The sequence below is a fragment of the Protopterus annectens genome, chromosome 10.part0 (genome assembly GCF_019279795.1).
Source record: "Protopterus annectens isolate FY-2018-M chromosome 10.part0, PAN1.0, whole genome shotgun sequence".
NCBI classification, from domain to species: domain Eukaryota; kingdom Metazoa; phylum Chordata; order Ceratodontiformes; family Protopteridae; genus Protopterus; species Protopterus annectens.
In genome coordinates, this window is record NC_056744.1 from 1,063,565,709 (window position 1) to 1,063,586,674 (window position 20,966).

The window sequence follows — 20,966 nt, forward strand, 5'->3', positions numbered from 1 at the left end:
TATATTTAGCTTTACAAAAGTACCAAGTAACATGCTGAAAGTGGCAATACCTCCACTTGTAAAAATGTTTCTTATCCAAAAAAGACCTGCTGCCTTACAACAACTATCTAGTTGTTTCATGGGAAAAACATAATCAAAGTAAAAAATGGAACAGCAAACAAGAAACAAGCTCAAGATAAATTGCTTAAATAATTACTGCACAGGTTATAGACCACACATGATAGATTGGCATTCTATTTAGTTTACATGTAAAGCCTGCAAAGATGGCTGAAGTCTCCAACAAATGTAATGAGCTTCTGAAAATACTGTAATCCTGTTCTTTATTACAAATGCTGTCATATGCATTTCAGTACTTAAGGCTTATATGCTATCTAGTTATGTAAATATTCTCTACATGGCAGCAACAAAAAGGCCTTCAATGTTGATAATTGTTTAACAGCATGCTTATTAAAGCTTACTTGCATCTTACAGTCTCAGACAAGCATACCTGATGGTCATTAAAGCACTGCTACTTAAAACACAAAGCAACAGGCACTGCGACAACATGCATTTTCTGAATAAGAAGCATAAATCAACAGTATAAAAATATGACAGAAAAACAGAACATTCTTCAAAATCAAGGACAGATGAAAAGCCACTATAATACTTGTGTCTACCTTGGATGGGGGGATACTCTGCACATTTACACTGCATAACTGGTCCTTGCCTTGATTGGACACATCCAGAGTCCCTACATGGAGGAGTGGGGTGCAACAAGTATGTCACAAATTGAAATGTCTCTGGCTGACTGTGATGGCCCAGACACATTTGTCATACCTCTCAACCTCAGAGCAAGAAATCTGGACAAAGCCATAAACAGAAGTGGGACAAAGGCCCAAAAATAAGGACAATTTTTAAATATTGCTCTTATAAACTTAGGAAGATAATAGAATAGTAGATCTTGCATTGGTATGAATTTTCTGAAGGGTATGAAATCTGAAACTCAAATATCTGTCATTATTTTCTAACATCAATCTTTAATGATTTGCCATTAATTTGCAAGAAAACCACAATTTTATGAAAAACAGACCAAAATGTGATGCAAAAATATAAAATACCCACACAATACAGCTGGGAACGAAGGGACACTTTTAATATCAGTACTGTTAACTTGAGCAGCTGACAAAATAGGAGAATCTACATTCATTTTTGAAATTAAAAGTAATCTATAACTGATCATTAGAATTATTTGTGGTGCTGCAGTAGCGTTGTCGCTTCACAGTAAGACGCTGTCCGGTTCAATTCTCAGCTAGAGTGTCTTCTGCATAGAGACATGCATGAATGGGCGTACCTTCATTGAAGGTTGTGCATCAGGGCTGGTAACTCGGCACATAAAAATCAACTACAATCATTAGCGGACCGGAGTTCTGCTGTGGCGCTAACCAGGAAAAGCCGAAAGACACAAGCAATTAATTGTAAACCCTCCATGTTTTCTTCCAAATTTGCCATTTTGCAGAGGGATTATTAGAGGGAAAGCAACATTTTGAGCCAAAATCAGGGATAGTTAAGAGGTTTTGATATACCTAATTCTATAAAGTGATTTATTTGACCATACCTCTCATCCTCTTAGCACAGGATATTTGGACAAGGCCAAATATATTGGGGGAACATACGAACAGTACTAAAAGTTGGTCTTGTGTAAACATAGTCAGTTGACAGAACAACAGGCATTTTTCTGGAGAGTATTATGTCTGAAACTCAATGTCTGTCATTATTTAGTGACTTCATTTCTAAATGATTTGCCAGAAAACCACAAATGTTATGAGGAACAAAACAAAAATAAGAAGCAAAAATCTATTCATTCTGCAAAAATCTGGACAGTTAAGAGGTATAGTTCAGCTGAGGCTGTCTGAGTTTGCTGCCCTTCCCCCCTCATAAAACCATGGTCGAATGGGGCCTCTCCCCTGCAGCTATTCCAATGTACCATGACTTGGCTATTTCACCATATTTACCATAAACACTGTAATGTGCATACTGCTTTACTTCTACGATGATCTGGATTTCATTTAAAAGTTTTATTGTACATTTTACAGCACAAACACTAATAGAAATCTGCTAAACAAAGCAATGCAGTCTCACAAGGAAAATAGACTTAGCATTAAAACTTCTCTGCCCTTGAAACTCACATTCATTGAAACAGCATTGAAACCCCCATTCACAGAAACTATGTCTGGTCAGTAGCAGATAAAGATTAACTCTGGGCCGTTTTCAAATCATAGGCCCCTTTCACAGGAAAAATACATGCATTCTTTGATACACCTTCCTGACTGTATTAAATTATATTCCTCGTATAATACAGTAAAGCTGTTAGAGGGCATTTTAAATTTATTGTTTTGAACATTTTTCCAGTAAACAATAAAACAAATTGCATGCACTAATAATGTCAAAACATTTCCATCACAAAAGTCTACTCAAACTTCTGCAATCCATCAGTATCAGTAAATATGCACAATCTCTGCAGAAGTAAAAGACACCTAAATAATTCCTCATTAAAGAGATTTGTGACTAATGAAGAGGTTGCTGCTAGCAAATAACTTTATATTTCATTGTTTCATCTACAAAGTGCCTGCTGCCGTTGAGGAATGAATTGCCTATGTTGCAATAAAAAAATGATACGCTAGTAATATTGCAATAGGGAATGGATGGCAAACTGATAACAGGTTCATAGTTACTTGGTATCTTCACCAAAAAGGACTACAGCATCCAACCCCCTTTACAACACAGCAGAGTATCAGCAATGGATTGATTTATTGTGGGAGTAGAACCCACAGCCTTCTGCATCAAGAGCAACCATGCTACCTGTTGTGCTATTAAGCATAAGCAGCACTAACCTTTTGTTCCCCTGCAGCTTTCAGCTCCTCGTACAATCTACTCGACACTCAGCTGTATCTCTGAACTTTGCAGCACAAGAAATCTGGAAAAAGCCAAAATTTATTTAGGGGGGGGGGGGCAAAAGCCCAGAAATCAGGGATGCATTTTAAACATTGCTTTTATAATGTTGGAAAGTTGCTAGAATAAAAGGCTGTGTTACTACCATACATTTCATTACCAAATATTGAACCCAGGACCCTATGCAAAACAGCCAAAATAACATACCACTATGCCAAATCATCTGTTTTGTGAAAACAAGCAAGACTGAAACTTAAATGGCTATTATTTAGTGAATTCAGTTCTCACCATAGCTCTCAACCTCTTAGCAAAAAAACATGTGAACAAAGCCAGTAATGGGGGAATACAGCCTCCAAGCATATTCAGTTAATTCCGTTCTCACCATAGCTCTAAACCTTAGCACAAAAAAACCTGGACAAAGCCAATAATGGGGGAATACAGTCCCAAAAATAGGGACAATTTTCAAATATCCATGTTATAAACTTAGAAATTGCTAGAATAAAAGGATCTGTGTTACTATGTACTCCCTGAAGAATATGAAGTCTGAAATTCAAATGCCTGCTATCTATTTCTTTAACATTTGTTAACTAACATGCAAACTCTACACTGAAAGCACCCCAGCCAAGAATCAAACCAGATAATCTATAGCTATCAGGCAGCAATGCTACCAGTGCATCACTGCACTACTGACTCTGTATGAAACAAAAATACAGAAACCACAGATTTTATGAGGAACAGAACAGAACAGAACAAATATGAGGCAAAAGATCTGCAATTTTTTTTTTACAAACTATGGTGGGTAGATACAGGGTTTAAGCCTGAGGTATTCTCTACCCACCACCATGTGTTCTCTCTAGCCACCATTATACAGCAACTGGGGCATTATACACACAATCATAATGCTTGACAACATGTAAAATATACTTTAATCTAACTTTCTAACAAACAATCTCAGATCATTTAGCAATTTAACCACATTGGCTTTCATGTCATTGAGTATCAACAAACTACAGTTAAAAACTGGACAATAAGTGTGCGGGGGATATGTTTATAACAGTTTTGTAATAACTGTCATGAAATAGAACAGACATATTTTCACAACAGATTTGATGAAGTAATTTAAAAAGTCTACACAAATGTTTAAAGTCAAAAATGTCCTGCCTTTCTTTATGAATCAATGAAGTCAAAGTACTACTCTATCCACTGACATGAATTTAGTCACATTTATTCAGTGTTCTGCAACTGATATGGATGAAAGCAAACTTTTGTACATGGATGCAAGTACTTGCCAGATGTCTAAAGGAATAACAATGTCTTTTCTTCTAATTGTAGCTTTTTTATGCATCCCAAAATGTTTCTATCTTTCCCTTAGGATACCAAACTGTAATGCTTTCTGACCTTTAGGCTATCTGACGTGATTACCTCCCAATTGCCCTTTCCTAATTTTTTGCTGATGTCATTTTGCCATCAGATGTGAACAACTTCCCTGGCTTTTTTGTTAACTAGTCAATTTATTTTGCATTTCTTTAGCAGTGAATTTCAAGTTGCCATATTTCAGCTGACTTCTCAAAATCTATTCTCAGCCTTATGATTTTTGTCAGGTGTGGTGTATATAAAATAAGCAGAGTAGGTTAACAAGCAAGATGTTATTTTTTCTGATCTGTATAGTTTAAAAATCAAACTAAAGTCTGAAAGATTTAACAGAATCACAGCTGCACTGCTACACCACTGTCTTATAGTGCTCTATTTCTTCATCCATCCCTCATATGGCATAATTTAACAGGATGACCGTTAAACGTTGCTTATGTTGTCATAAAAGGGTAAGAATTACCTCATTTAGAACAAATAAAACTAGTTAGTGATATAAAAAAACTAGTACATGAACACATTTGCAAGTTTGCACCATAAGGCACTGGACAATAAATAAATAATACTGAACTCATGGTTTACTGAGTAAGTGCACGTATGTGTGTCAGTGTGTCTTTGTGTGCAGACATGTGTGTTTGTGTGTCTGTGTGAATGAAAGGAAGAGTAGGCATTTAGTCATTCAGTATTAGAGTCTCAGTTTAATCCATTTTTGTCCATATGTTAATGTGGGTAGATCCAAAATTAATGTATACAAAGAGCTATAGAACTGAAAATGATAAAGACACTTCTTGCTGTTTTATAAGCTAAAGCCTGTCAAAATGAAACAAAAGAAAAGTTAAAGCTTCCACAAGTAATAGGACAACAAGTTTTCAAAAGCCATCCTCAAGTTCAATGTTTCAGTGTATGATCACAAATTCACTGGGCAGCAGTTAAGAAAGGTTAATTTCATGGTCTGTTTGAAATTTTCTGTTCTTTACACTCTTTGGAAAATGTACATCAATAATAAACATGAATGTTTACACTGATCACACCCTTCTCAGTTAGTAGGGAAGTTGAACCATTTGTAACACACATACACACACAAACACACACACACACACACACACACACACACACACACACACACACACACACACACACACACACTCACACAATTAACTTACCTTACTTGCTCCAGGGCCTTCCGTTGCATAGCTCCATATTCTGCTAAGCTTCGTGTGATGTCACCGATCCCGTGGTGAAGTCCTTCCATCCGGCGAGAGCAGGCCAGCCTGCCGATGTTGCAGTCAGATCCCCTTCCAAGTCTATGCAGTTTTAACTAACTGCATAGACTTCTGAGATGCTCCTGACTGCTGTGTTTCTAATCTGGACTGCTGCTGAATTAGCCCGGAGCTCTGCGCATGCTCCGGACTGGTTCAGCAGCAGTCTGGATGGCGTAAATGCTGCGAGTGTGCATGAGCGAAGGTCCGCGATTTTTTATTTGTATTTTCCTTCTTCTTTCTTTTACAGCTGGGGGGGCTGCAGTCCTGCAGTCCAATAGCATGGGCCGCCATCACCTCAGTGTAATTACAGATGGCACCAGCAAGGTCACAGATACTGTCATTGACAGAAGTGTTATGGGCCCTCTGCGCCCTTAGTCCCTGTCGGGTGTACCATTCCATACGTGCCTGTGCCTGCATTACAGCCCGGAACATACCTGAGGTTGTAAGACCTGTGGGGGCACGTCTGCCAGGGGCATTATGGCCAGCAGTGCTCCCACGAGAACCCCTGGACATCTGCCTATATGGTACCATTCCAGGAGTCTGGGTATGGCTGCTGTGAGGGGATGCATGTGCCATAGATACCACACTATCCTGGTCAATAGCTACTGTATGCTGTCCCTCAGCTAAGGCCATTGGTGATGAGGGATGTATTGGCAGTATGAATGTGCGCATAGATGGGGTGGAAAGCTGTGTACTGTCGACTGGTGGACCAACGACAGACCCTGTCAAACCTGCCTGTGCCACAACACATGTATCATCATTTCCACTTTTTGTGGCAGTGACTTCAGGTTCCCTGCTGCACTCAACCAACACAACCTCAGAACCTGTGAGAGGAAGACAGGAAACACACTTTACAATCTGTACATGATGTTAGCACACATGAACACATGCATACATGAACACATGAACACATGCACACATGCACACATGCACACATGAACACATGAACACATGCACACAAATACACTACTCAGTAAAGTTGACACACACACACACACACACACACACACACACACACACACACACACACACACACACACACACACACACACACACACACACACACACACACCAACAGCAATCCAGAACATACTCATTAGTGGTTGATGGTGGAGTACAGTATCACAAGCCAAAGAATTCTATCACACGTGTCAGCATGCAGGATGTGTGTTGCTCAACAGCATGCAGTGCGAGTGTAGAGAGTCCTTGTTAATAACAGTATACATGTCTTTGATGCATGTGTGTTGTTCAATGATTGGCCTCACCCTGGAACACAATGTGTACATGGACATAACATTGCTGTGCAAGTATTAAATGCTTTCCAATGTCCTGTGCACCATCACTCATAGGTATACATACCATGTCCAGATGCACACAACTGTCAGGTGTATAGCAATGAATGCTATGTGTAGTACTGTAGTTACTGTAACTGGATGTAGTGTAGTACCATGAGCCATCATCAGGCAGCATCATGTGGTCACTCAAGGCCACTAATGTGTGCCATGCTGGCAACTATCTTACTGTACCTGAACTGCAGCAGTTTGTCTACATTAACCATTTCACAGGCAGTTGTTACATGGGTATGTAAGGTGTTTAATAGGGAGCATTGCCTAATATGAATGTGTTGTATGTTGAAGAGTGTCGCACCGCCCCATGATAGGCCTTTACCCCTCAGGTATAGTATGTGTGCTGTGTGGATGACATTTAGGATACTGGAGTCTAACCTTACAGCAGGTGTCTAAATAGGCCATGTGTATCATATTAACGCTGATTGCATATGACAATGTGGTGTATGTTGTGTGCATGTGTATTGACTCTGCCTATACAATGTCCACTACAGTGTAACACAATTGGTTGGGATGCTCTGTGTGTTGTATGTGTTTGAGGCAGCTGCTCATGTTACTGGAATGTGCAGAGTCCCACAGAAAACATGCAGAGCATGCATTATGGTAGGTGTTTTAGATGTGTATATGGCCTACAACTCACCTATGACATGCACATGTCATTTGCTATATTAAATGTAGAACACTCACCAGCATGGGTCTGCTGTCTTGCTGTCACACCAGAGGGACCTACAAGGATATGAGACAGTTTGTCAGTGTCAACAGCTATGACATTGCTGCTGTGAGTTTGCAACTTTACAGTAGTACAACATGTAACAGTCACAGGCATACAGATTATGTTCCAAATTATCAGTATTGCACAACACCAGGCTCCACATCTTCTAAATACACAGTACACATCTGACATATGCATGTTCTAACAATTGAGCTAACAGTAGTCTACAAATATGCCATGTTACCTGTACGCTCTGAGTCGAGTTGCTGGGTGACTCTGGCCTTTATGATGACACATGTCTGTTGTAGTGGTTGGCAAGGAGCCACCACGCTGAGGAGCAGCTCTTCCACTTCGGTGAGGGGCGGGTGTGATTCTGCACCACCACCTGTGGCAAGCTGTTGTCTGCAGACATCGGAGGCATGCTGCCGGACATGCCTAATTAAATCACTGCAGTGATGGCGTACCTGCTCATAAGTCCGGTTATGCATGCCTACATCATTCACCCGATGGACATCTTGCCACAGTGCAGTGTGCCCATGCTGGTCCTGGCTGGTTCTGGAGAACAGCAGGGTGTGATGTTGTAGTAGGGCGTCTAGGAGTATTTCCTCCTCTTCAGGGGAATATGCAGGTTTGCGATTGTTAGACATGTCCCTGGAAGACAATAAAACAATAATTGTAAGCAAGTCATGTGTCACACTTAACATTCTAAAGTACAGACATCAATAAAATGCCATATATAGCAACTAGATACACACTTTTAATACCACATATCAGTGCTCAGCCCACAACTGCCTGACAGTGCCTGGCACATTCTATATATTAAACCATGTTCTGCACAACAGCAAAGTGAAACCAGTATGTAAGACTATACAACAGTACATGGCACACTGTATGTGACACAATGCACCACCTAGCCACAGGAGGTATATATCAAGCTAATGGATGAAGAAAGATGTCATCCATTGCAATGAATGTAAAGTACAGTTACAGTATTACCAGTATACCACAGTAGTCTTTGATGCCAAACCCCTGCCTAACATACGTGCACAGTTGTTGATATAGGTGGCATACTGCTGTACTAGACTATACATGCTGCTAGATACGCATGTATACCCTGCAACACAGACATGAGTGAGGGCATGGTACAAGCATAGTTACACACACATCAGACATACATACAACACACAAATGTATGCCAACACAGATGAACTTTATCTGTGTACCATACAGTACTGTGTGTCACTACTTACAAAACCTTATGCCTGAGGTATGTAATCTGTGAGGACTACAGGGAAGACACAAAACAGTGTTTCCAAGCAATGTGAACATACACCATACTATACTGTTTAGGCCTACAGCTTCAGGTAGTACTACAGTTCATATGGGAGTTGGATTCACCAGCAGTACCACTCACTAAGCATACATGTATTGCTTTAGCCTACAATGGGACACCACAGTCGACAACAAGGGACTACATCACACCCTATGCCATACTACTTTTTCTGCCTAGCAATAGCATACACATCTTTTGCTGGGATCACAGCTAGGGCACAAACTACCATGACAGAAACAAATTCACACTAAGCTATCACACCTTTACAGACCTTGCACACATTCACCAACACATTCACCATCACACTCAGTCAACCTCACATAGCAATTATTGCACTAAGTACATGTGTGTGTGCTTCGTGTCATAGGTAGGTGATACGCTATTGTCCCTAGGTCCTACAGCAGCCTAGCCATACGCTACCCTGGCCTTTGACACACATGTAATTTAATTTCACTTGCCCCTGTCAACCAGAGCCACAGTGGTGATTCCCGGGGTGTATTTCCTATCTCCTGAACAATCATCAGGAGTATTTATGACAACTGCTAATGAGGAGCTTTGTTTGATATTGATAGCTGGTTTGTTCCAGAGTATGGCATGTCTCTGAGTTAGGACTCTATCCCTCCAGAATGTGCTGTTTAGTGAGCTGACAAGGTGTAGGGCCCTAGAGGGTGTATCTGGGAGGGATTGTAACAGCTATGGGTGTGACATAACTCAGTATGTTAGGCAGTGGTCACCTCTGGGTAGGCACTATGCAACACAGTGTAGATGTGGTTTTGTGAGTAGGTCTACATAGGGCATCTGTTTGAGGCTGGTATTACTCTTTGTGAGGTATGTCTGCAGCCTTTCCAGTTGCTGTAGTTGGCATTGTACTCTCCAATGGGTTTTAAGTGTGATAAGTAGAGGGGATCACTGACCTATATTTCCCTAGATGACACACCTTTTGTGATGACGTGTACCACATAGACATAGTACATGACCAGTGTGGCACTGTGATTATCAAAGGGGAGGCTACTGTCCACTTTTGTCCCATGTTCCCTTATCACACCTTCGGTGTTAGGTAGACTACCACCTATGTGGTAGTTAATGGGTACAGTGTTCTGGCAAGAAGGGATGGCACTGCAGTGTCAACACTGAGCTTCTGTCCATACCTTGGTCGCCAGGCACCTGTCGCAGTAACTATGCTCCATGTCTCTCTCCCTCTATCTATATATATATATATCTACAGATCTATATATATATATATATATATATATATATATATATATATATATATATATATATATGTCTATAGATATATATATATATATATATATATATATATATATATATATATATATATATATATATATATATATATATATATATATATATATATTCATGGTGGGAATATCACTTATGCGACAGTTGTGAGATATACAGTGATGCAATAATATTGCACAGTATTGTGCAGACTGCATTGAAGGTGTCCTCAGCCCATGTAGCTTTAGCAGACCTCACTGGCTACAACACTGCAAAACTGACAGAGCATACCCACAGCGTTTAACCACCACATGTCATATACCAGCACTGCATGCTATTTTCTTTTTAACACAGTACAACCTACATAGAAATATGCACATAACAACCTTGAACAACGTATATATGTACACCCTTCACAAACAGTTGCAGTATGTCCCTTGCCCTATGCACATGTACAGATACATAGAGATACGTACTGCTGTCACATATGGATGATTCACAGTATGTAGTGTACTCTTCATAAACATCCACTACATGCCAGCATATACATATGTGTTACATACCTTTCATTTGTATTGCTGTATTCTGTTTGTTTTTAAAGGAAATGTATTTTTTTTGTATCTCTGTCTGTTGCTCCTTCTTTTTCTGTGTTTCTCTGTCTGTCTGTGTCTGTGTCTCTGCCTCTGCCACTGCCTCTGTCTCTGTCTGTCTCTCTGTCTCTCTGTCTCTCTGTCTCTCTCTCTCTCTCTCTCTTGCTGAAATGAGATTATTGCATGTGTAAACAGCAAGTACAGCCTGCTTTTCTAGGTATCTGCACATGTGCATGTGATGGCCTCTGCACCAATTGGTACCCACCATTCACTAATTGCATGCAGCTTGCTGTGTGGTAATTGCACTACTCACTGTCATAGCAGCCCACTGCTATAAAATGATAGGTTAGGTAGGCGTAGCCCTTTCAGCTTTCCAAAGTGGGGCCCATGCTTGTTTGCTGTGGACACCACTGTGTCAGTCAGAAGGTTGGTATACTTCTTATCTCTGAAGCTAGGGTTGTAGCCAGTGATTTGCATGTTGTACTCAAACCCGAATGTTGCTGCTTCTAGTACACACTTGTCAGTGTAGAACTTTACTCACTCCACCACATGCTTACACAAGATACATGGGAGTATGCACTTTCTTTTCTGATTAGACAATTAACTGATACTGTGTGGGGTTTGTAAAGTGCTACTGTAACATTATTTCCAGCTAGAATGGCTGGTTCTCATTTCACAGTCATGTCATGCAATTCCACAACTGCTGTAAAGATCCACAGAACAAGAACTGTGTTATGACATTCCTATTTTCCCTTTACAGTCACTCATTGTAATGCATGATATATTTATTACAGCACCAACATGTTGTAAATCTACTGTGGCCTAGTGGTACTTCATGCAGTCTAATGTGTCCGGGGTTCGAGACTGACAGAGGTGTTTTATTTTGCTGCTGAGCAGAACAAGGGCCCTGCCATGCAGAGTGACTAAGGCACTTTTAAGCAGTTGTAAGCGGGTTTGTGCAGGTTTGCGTGACACTTAGTGATGCTTAGCTAAGCTCACACATGTACACACTTGCTCAAACCTGTTAACTGCTGCTTAAAAGTGCTTACTCTCGCTAACCCCCGTGCTAATTTCTTTGAAAGAAAAGAAAATGGGGAGATAGGAAAGTGGTAAAAAAGGGGGCACAAAGAGGGAAAGACAGTAGGGAAACAAGCTCGGGATGTGCAGGACGGTTGTAGGGAAGGTCCATGGCTGCCCATATCTTTACCAGCAACAGCTGTGCATATGCAATAAATTTGGAGTGAAATTTGAAACCTTCCACACCTGAGAGAGGGGTGAGGACAACAAAGTCTGTTGTACTGCCAATTATAATTATCAGTTTACATGTCCAGCGGACATGTGTGCGAAATGGGCAGCTATGTATGGGGCGTAATTTTTTTGTGGGAACAGATTGCCCTTTTATTAATTTTTTTTTCAGGTGAGAGTGGAAAGTGAGGTAGAGGAAGTAGGTATATTTGGGGAGGTAGGTTGGGGAGGTAAACAGACAAGACAAACAAGACGCATACAGGGGCAGAGTATGACACATGGGGTGGGTGAACACAATTGATGGGGATGGATGTTTGGAAATCACAAGCCCATGAGCCCAGAGATGGTAACAGTGGAACTGAGATCCCCACCCATGGGCAGTCACCCCTGCACCTTCACAGCCCCGAGGGTGGCTGTGCTAGGGGCTGTGTAGGAGGGGCAGGCTCACCCGTGAGTCACACCACTCTCGCCTTGAGCTGGCATAGGGGATCAGCGACTGAACGCTGGATCTCCCTACGTACCACAGCCTGGACCCTTCGGAGGGTGACAGGTGGCCCTTCTCCACCCACGTTTGCACAGGGGGGGCGAGCCCCATCCCCTGCAGTGCTTCCACCCAAAGGTGGCACTGGACCAACGGAGGAGGGGAGCCGGGGCTGGGCACCGGACCTGCTGGTGCCAGGTGCAATCGCCAGCTGAGGAGGGACAGGTGGGTCTGCTGGGACTGGCCTTCCCATACGTTCTGTGATTAGGTGTGTTTAATTACAACATAAACAACAGCATCCCAAATTAGTTGTAACAGCATGCAGTAATATTCCCATTAACCCAACACACCAAGGTTCCAACAGTTGAACAGCAAGCATAACACATGCATATATTGAACAACAGTGGACATTTCAACGGCATGCAGGGATGATTGGTGGCAACAGGCCACCAAAATTGTGGTGTTTAAACAGGGCACATGCATCAAAGTAAATGCAGATATTTATAGAACATTAGGACATATGTACCAACAAATGTTTTGAGATTAGACATACCCATTGAGGTGTGGAATTGCATTGTTTATGCACATACAGTAGGGTGTAGAAAGAAACCTCAATTAATATCTTATAAGTACTTTTAGTCTACACTACATTCCTATTGACTGCAGGTGTATAGCCCCTACATGTACTATTACACTTGGCAACATGCATTAGGTTGCGTAATGGGTTTGGCTAGTTCATAATATACCTGACCTATTTCTGAAATACTAACTGTCCAGGATGCAGATGTTACTGCTACATAGTTATTTATTTTATTTATATTTCTATATCTACATATCTGGATGTGTTCACGTGACATTTTCAGTTAAATTTCTACAGAACCCCACATTTCGTGTAGCACACTCACATTTCTGAGGAACACATTAACAAGCTACTCGTGTGCCAGATTTAGTTATGCATGCCAGCCATTAACTGACTGTTGAGGACTGTATATATACTTCACAGCTACTGGCACTTCCATCATCCACTTTATATGGGACTGTCCAACTGTGGGTTGACAGCACTTATTACAATAGTACTATTTGTATAATGCAAGGGTACAACAACATTTCAAAGTAAGTGACACAGACACACTCTGAGTATTATACCTTTATTAATTACATTACACACTTTTCTACAGGTTCTCTCCTTTATTTGATATTACAGTGCATACGGAAGATATATTTAAGACATATTATACCTTTATTAATAGGTTACAACACTCTTTTTCAGGCTCACTCACGTATTTTCTATGACAGTACATGCAGAGATATTATTCTGGACTTATTTTACCTTTCTTAATGGGTTACTACACTCTTTTTCTGGCTCTCTGACTTATTTTATATAACAGTACATGCAGAGGAATTATTCAGGGCATTTTATGTCTGTATTATTGGGCTACAACACTTTCTTTCAGGCTCTCTCACCTATTTTATATAACAATACATGCAAAATAATTACTAACCTGCCTGGTGGCGCAGCCTTAGCAGCCTATCTGCATAGGCTTGCTGATTCGCAGCATGGTCACCTGCAGCTGTGAAGTAAATGAAGGGATATTGAGACATACCTATCCATTATATAGACTAAATTAGCATGTCTTACATACTGCATTTCATGGCTACCTACTCAGTAGTGGGGCATCTTGCATCCCACGGGCCTCCTGTATCCATCAGTTCAGTAGGTCCTGCTTCCATCTCTTCAGGTCTGCGTGGTGGTGATGGACCTGCTCACCAGTGCGAGGAATGCCTCTGGCACTGGTGAGATCATGAGCTAACCGGTTCCAAGCCTCTGCCTTGTACTCCGTCCCTTGGAACTGGCCCTGCAGGAGTCTTGTCCCATGATGGTGGACAAGGAGCCAAACCATGTATTTTGACTCCTCAATGCCCCAGCATTGCGCTCGAAAGCGTGTACCCTCTCCAGCACCAGCCATTCTAACTGCAGATGGGAGCTACATTCAGTTATGGTGAGTATTCCCGCCTATGGGGCTTAAATATGCCGCATTTCCCACACTTTTTTGTGATTGGCCATTTTTGAAAATTCTCTGCTGACTGCAGACCTGCTTAGCAATGGTTAATCTACCATTTATAAGTATATGTATGTTAACAGTGGCTGTTTATCCTAAGCTGTCATGGCTTAGTGTTTCAGTACTTTGATTATGGTGCGCAGTGTCCCGGGTTCGAACCTTGTTATTGCTTTTTATTTTACTACTGTCCAGACAGGCTAGGGGGTGTGGTTGTGTTTAGGCAACTTTGCTCTACGTTGCTCCACGTTGCCCGATGCTGCACTGCCTGGCGCGGCGCGCACCTCCATGCAAACCGATTGCGCTGGGTAAGGCGCTATTTAGCTATGGGCAACTATATTGCGCTGGGTAAAACGCTGCTTAACTACGGGCACCTATATTGCACTGGGTAAAGCACTATTTAGCTATTGGCAAATATATTGCACTGGGTAAAGTACTATTTAGCTATGGGCAACTAGATTGCGCTGGGTAACTACGGGCAATTATATGTCAGGATCCTTTATAAATATACATTTTGTTCACTGATTCATAGGCTATTTCAGTGCTTTTTAGTAAAATTGTATTCATATATGTCAGGAATTATTTCATATACTAATTTAAAACATAAAATAGAAGGGGGGAGTGGTGGGACTGGAACCATGAACGCCTCCTCTTTGTGCGAAGGCTCTACCACTACACTATTGCGATTTGGCTTAATTTGCATATACATTCCTTATTATGCTCTTCAATGTCGACATTGCTAACTGCAGCTAAGCAATGGGCACACCCAAGCAAACACGTGCAAATACGGGCAGCTATATCAGGAATTAGAAAAAATAAATAAAAGTTTTACTATTTATAACTGTACTGGGGGGTTTAAAATGTGAGGGAGTGTAGTGTTGGGTACATAGACATTTGAGCAGACTCGCTCACGTGTGTCGACATTTCACAGTTCAGACACTTGCAGGGGCGTGGACCTTTGGACTGCTCGGCAGTCAGACATGCCCCCTGCCTTCCTGCACGGTCCATGTTAGACTTGGAGTGGAGTCAGCATGCCGTCATGAATATGCATGGCATGCTGACATCATACCATTCAACTGCAGTTTCCGAGTAAGACTTATTTAGTCTTACACGGAGGATTCGTGAATCCGGGGGACTTAGTGTACCTGAAATATAAAGTGAAATCAGACATGACACTAGTAACCAATACATGTATCTGAATGTCTACTTGCATATGCCAAAGTGATACCAAGAGTCAAATTGTATTTCAGATTTGTGCTAAAGAAATAAAATCCATTTACTACAGTATATATGATGGAAAACGTTACTGAATTTCTAACATATATGGGATACAACTCGGTGGATAGTAAAAAAATACCTGTTACACTAAACAGTGCGATTTAAACATTAAATAAAATGGTTGTGTTATAACCTGGAAACAGCATTTAAACACATTTTCTTGATCTTGAGAGGAAAAAGAAAAGTCAGTCTGAAATTCATGTTGGTGTTCAGTGCTTACAAGGTAATAAGGAGAAAATATTGCTTGTGTTGGAAACTGAGTTACTAAAAATTCACTAAAAGCAGGCATGACATAAATGCAATATGAAGATCTGGATAATGTTCTTAGCACTGCAACATTTAAGAGTGCTTTAAGTGCTTAAAAAGCAAAACTTAAAGAGTGTTCATCTTTTTTGCAAAACTATTTTGTGATAATACAGCAATCAGAGTTTGGTATTGTATTAGAAAAGTACCTTGCAGGTTTGTCTGAGCAGAAGTGGATGTAGGCTCACTGATTGACGGGTGAAATGGGTGTGTCATGGTACGAAAAAGACTGCAGATATTTTTTCCACCATTTTGCACTCCCCCAAACTAAATATACCAACTCTGAGATCAGACTACCTTGAGGAAAAGTTAACTATGAATAGACAATGAATATTCAACCTGCCATCGGTATGAATATTACTTTACTTTCACCGATTGTTGGATGGTGTGCAGGGTTTGGGTGGGACTTACTACTCCGCATCCTGGAAGGTACGTTTCTAATACAAAGCCCAGAGTTTCAGTCAGATTTGATACTTTCCAAGGAGAGAATCTTGGAAATGCAGAAAGTTACAGAAAACATGCATCTATGCCATCACCAGGAAGTGCTGTTGTTGAACAAAGCGAGATATTAAACCAGATGGTGCTATAAACTTCCATGGTAAATGAAACACAGTGTAACAGAGAAGTGATACACACAGAAAATATGGTGACTGGCTGGTAATAAAGGAAAGTAAAACAAAACAGCTAGAAATTCTTTAAAAAAGGACTATTTGAAAAGGTGATACAGATGTGGATAAACATGGATTCTATACCTAAAAGCCTCTCTGAGCTTAGTAAACAAATTTGTGAATGAAAGAAATTGTGGTTCAAATGGAGTTTGAATTAGAATGGGAAAAAGAAAAGAACTATGTTTCAAAATGATTTGCACTAGGTGGGCAAATATAGGGTCACACTATAAACGTGCTGGAGGCAGAGTTGGTGCATGTACCTTGTATAAAGTCTATAGGGCTTTCTGATTGCAGAAGTTTTTCCTAAATCAAGAGCAAGGTATTGCATTGCAGTACAATGGGGATAAAGCATACAAGATTGCCTGTTTGGAAAAATTTGTAGCTCAAAAAAAGAAGCTAGAATTATTATAGAAAATAATGGTCTTTATATAGATTTTTGTATAGAGTATAAAAACAATAAACTATGTGTTGGAAATTACTGGTGTTGAAAGGGGTCCATATCAGAAGTAGATGAGTTGTGTGATAAGCACATGACTTGGTCTTTCTGTCTTTTGGCTTATCCCGGTTAGAGGTCGCCACAGTGGAACTCCGGTCCGCTAATGATTGGCAGTAGATTTTTACGTGCTGGCTTGCCAGGCCTAAAGCACAGCCTTCAACGAAGGAATGCCCATTCACGCATGTCGACACACAGAAGACGCTCTAACTGAGAATCGAACGTGCAACGACTAACTGTGAGGTGACAACGCTAACGCAGCACCACCACCGCAGTAAGCACATGACTTGTTGAAAAGTTAAAAAAGTGTGTGGTCTGCAAATAAGTCCACAGCAGAAGTTGATGAGTGATTTGAGTAACACATGACACAATACAAAATTAGAAAAGTGCATGATGTGGAAAGGGAGTCCACAGCAAAGTAAGTGAGTTGCATGAAGGGCATATAATACAGTATAAAACCAAGCAGTTTCTCAATACCTCATTCTGATGAAACACAAACTTGTTGTATTTTAAAAGGGCACAGGAAAATAAATGTTTTTGCGTGGCTGAAATCAGGGAATCTTTATGGCTAGGCTTATATAGGCCCTAGGGCCGATAGCCTGGTACTTACCTATGAACCTATGAACCTACCTATAAAATATTACACTGTTTAAAAGAAAGAGGCAAAAAAACTGTAAGGAGAGCTATGTGTAAAGTTTAAAATGTTAAACAAAATACCACAGCACAAAATACAAAGTGTTATTAATGCATAAGAAATATCAGCATAACGCATTTTTTTCTGAATGGATTTCTTTTACCATGCAAGTCTGTTAAAAAAGGAGTAGAGGAATATGTGTATTAATAGCTCTCTAGCAGGACTGGTTCAGCTAGAGTAACCATGAAACAAATGAAACAAAGCAAATTAAAATAAAGACTACAATAAAATGAAGGCAAAGGCAAATTGGAGTAAAGAATACAGTAGAAGAAAGACAGAGACAAAGCCAGTGCCAAAAGGTTCACCAAAAAAGTGTATCAGTAGTCAAAATGTGTGCAAATAAAGAAATTGCAAACAACAAAACCAAGCAAGAAAACCTAACTAGTTGTCATGAAAGTTTTTGATATTTGTTTTGAAACAGATCCCCCTTCACAGAGTAAGAGTCTATGGTAGTTAATACTGACTTCCTCTGCCCAGCAGGGACATGGTCGCCACTCCAGGAGTGAATTTGTGGTCACCCATCCATTTACTTAGGTTGAATTTGAAGATGATCAGGAGGGATTTTGTTTCATGTGAACTGGAAGCTTGCTCCAGAGTAGTGGCAGTCTCTGGGAGATGTATCTGTCTCACCAGCATGACCTATTTATGTCATAGGGTAGGTTAAGATCCCTCGAGCGAGTGCAGTTTGATTTCCGAATGTGTAACATTTCCATCAGGACTAGTTCAGATACTGCCCTGTAATCCAGGCACAGGTTTCCCCTTAGCAACTTGCAGGAGAGAGAATACATTGACAGGGCTTTCAATCATTCTGCATAAGACTTGTTTTGTGTACCCTGTGATTTCTTGGTGAGAAACCTCTGTAGTCTCTCCAATTGTTTCGGGTGTTTGGTGAGGTACATGCAGAAAGGAACACTGTACTCATTTATTAGTCTGATGAGGGCTGATTATAATGGAATTATAACATCCTTAGATCTAGATGTGATGCCTTTACTTATAAGATGTGCCACAAAGAAGTATTTCCTTACTACTGTGGATACATGATGGTCAAATTTCAGACTGCTATCAACCTGAGTACCAAAACCACATACCACTGGGTCTACATGTAGGGGATTGCTGTCTATAATGTAATTAGCATGCATGACAGCTTTTGCAAAGAGAATAATAATGCATTTTTTACATTTAGCTTTAATCCATGGCTTTAGCACCAATCAGTTTCCCGCTTTAACCCTGACTGCAGTATATTCACATGATTGTGGGACTCAGTGACTGTTCCTAATTTGAAATTGTCAGTGAACTTGGTCAGCCACATGCCACCAAGGTTTGCCTGGACTTCAGATAAATAAATTATGAACAGTAAGCAACCAGCACAGAACCCTGTGGTATGCCACTGGTGACTGATCTTTTTCTAGAGGTGAAGTCATCCAGTTTGACTGTATGTGTCCTGTTGGTGAGCCAGATGGCTACGTGTCTGGTAATGTAGGAGCTAATTCCCAAATGGGAGAATTTCTCTAAAATAATTGAGTGGAAGATTGTGTCAAATGCCTTGGTTAGGTCAAGATAGGTAGTATGCACTGTCCGGTGAAAATCAGGAAAGCCCTTTCAGAAAAGACTATAGTGGAAGGAAAAGTTTGCTGGTGGTTTTTGGCCTACACCATGTATGAAAAGAGATTGGTAACAGTAACTGGCAACTACTATGGCCAGCGTTCAGTAGTCATTGTGGGTGGTCTGAGAAAAAGAAATGCTGACATCTAGGAAATTTGGCTTTATAAAATTTAAAATCCAGGAAGTGTCACAAAGGCCTAGGCAATGATGTATGGTTTTTGGCTAGATGGAAGGCAGATCCATGCATTCATATTACTCATATTCTTAGTTACCACCGGAAAACAGTGACCTGACCATGTCTAGATTCCATTGTTGAGCCATCTAGTCAGTCACTCTAGGAAGAATCCATCTAATGGTCCAGCTCATACCCCAGCTCTGCGATGAGAAGTGGTCATTTGGTATAGTGGAGATGGAAAACATGCCATAAAATAAAATGGTCCATATGTGAAGTAGACAGTTTGAAGATCAGTTATGTAATGACATGGCCTGTAGATGGAGCTGAAGTAACATTAGGAAGAGAAGTATTCCTACAAAAACAGAATGGAGGCTGAAAATACCATAAACACATGCCTCTGACACTAAAGGGATGGCTGAGGAATGCAAGCAGAAGCCTGGTCCACAGGTGCTATATAGGATGCAACCTATAACCCAGGCAAGGGTGTGTCCAAGACCAGAGTAGCCAGGCTGGGGAAGGGCTGAATGAAGATAACCTAAAGCAAGGCCCGAGGTACATGCAGGGATGGACTGTACCCTTGGTGGAAATTAGAATAAAGAGAATTGTCAGCTACTGAGCTCCAGTTTGAGAATTAATATATGTATGAGAGCATTTCAAAGAGTTATCAGACTTGTATATTAATGTTATAATTCTACATCAGTAAAGGTATTATCAAATTTATAAAAAAGGGAATTTATTTGTGAATGATTGCTGTTACTGGGAAGGAAAGATACTCTGAGAAATTGCCATTTATGCTGTTTTTAGAAAGTCAAAATGAATTATAATATCTGATGAAAGAAAATAAGATTTTATAATAAAATGATACTGATAAGAGATCATTTAACTGCAATCTTCATACAGTATCCTCCTCAGATAAACATGTTGACAGTGACATGAGCAGAATTATTAACTCTCTGGGTCTAGAAAGAGTATATTTAAATGTTTCTAACACAGAATAACTGCAGTATTCTCACATGGACTATCTACGTGAGTAATAGCTTTCAACAAGCTTCTTTAATGTCATTGGTTACTGTTCTGTACTTTGATGGACTATAGAAATTTCACCTATAGATGAAACCACTAGAAGACAATAAATCTATAGAGGGAAGCAAAAGCCTTTGGTCTCTTATTACAATTTTATTACTATGTCATT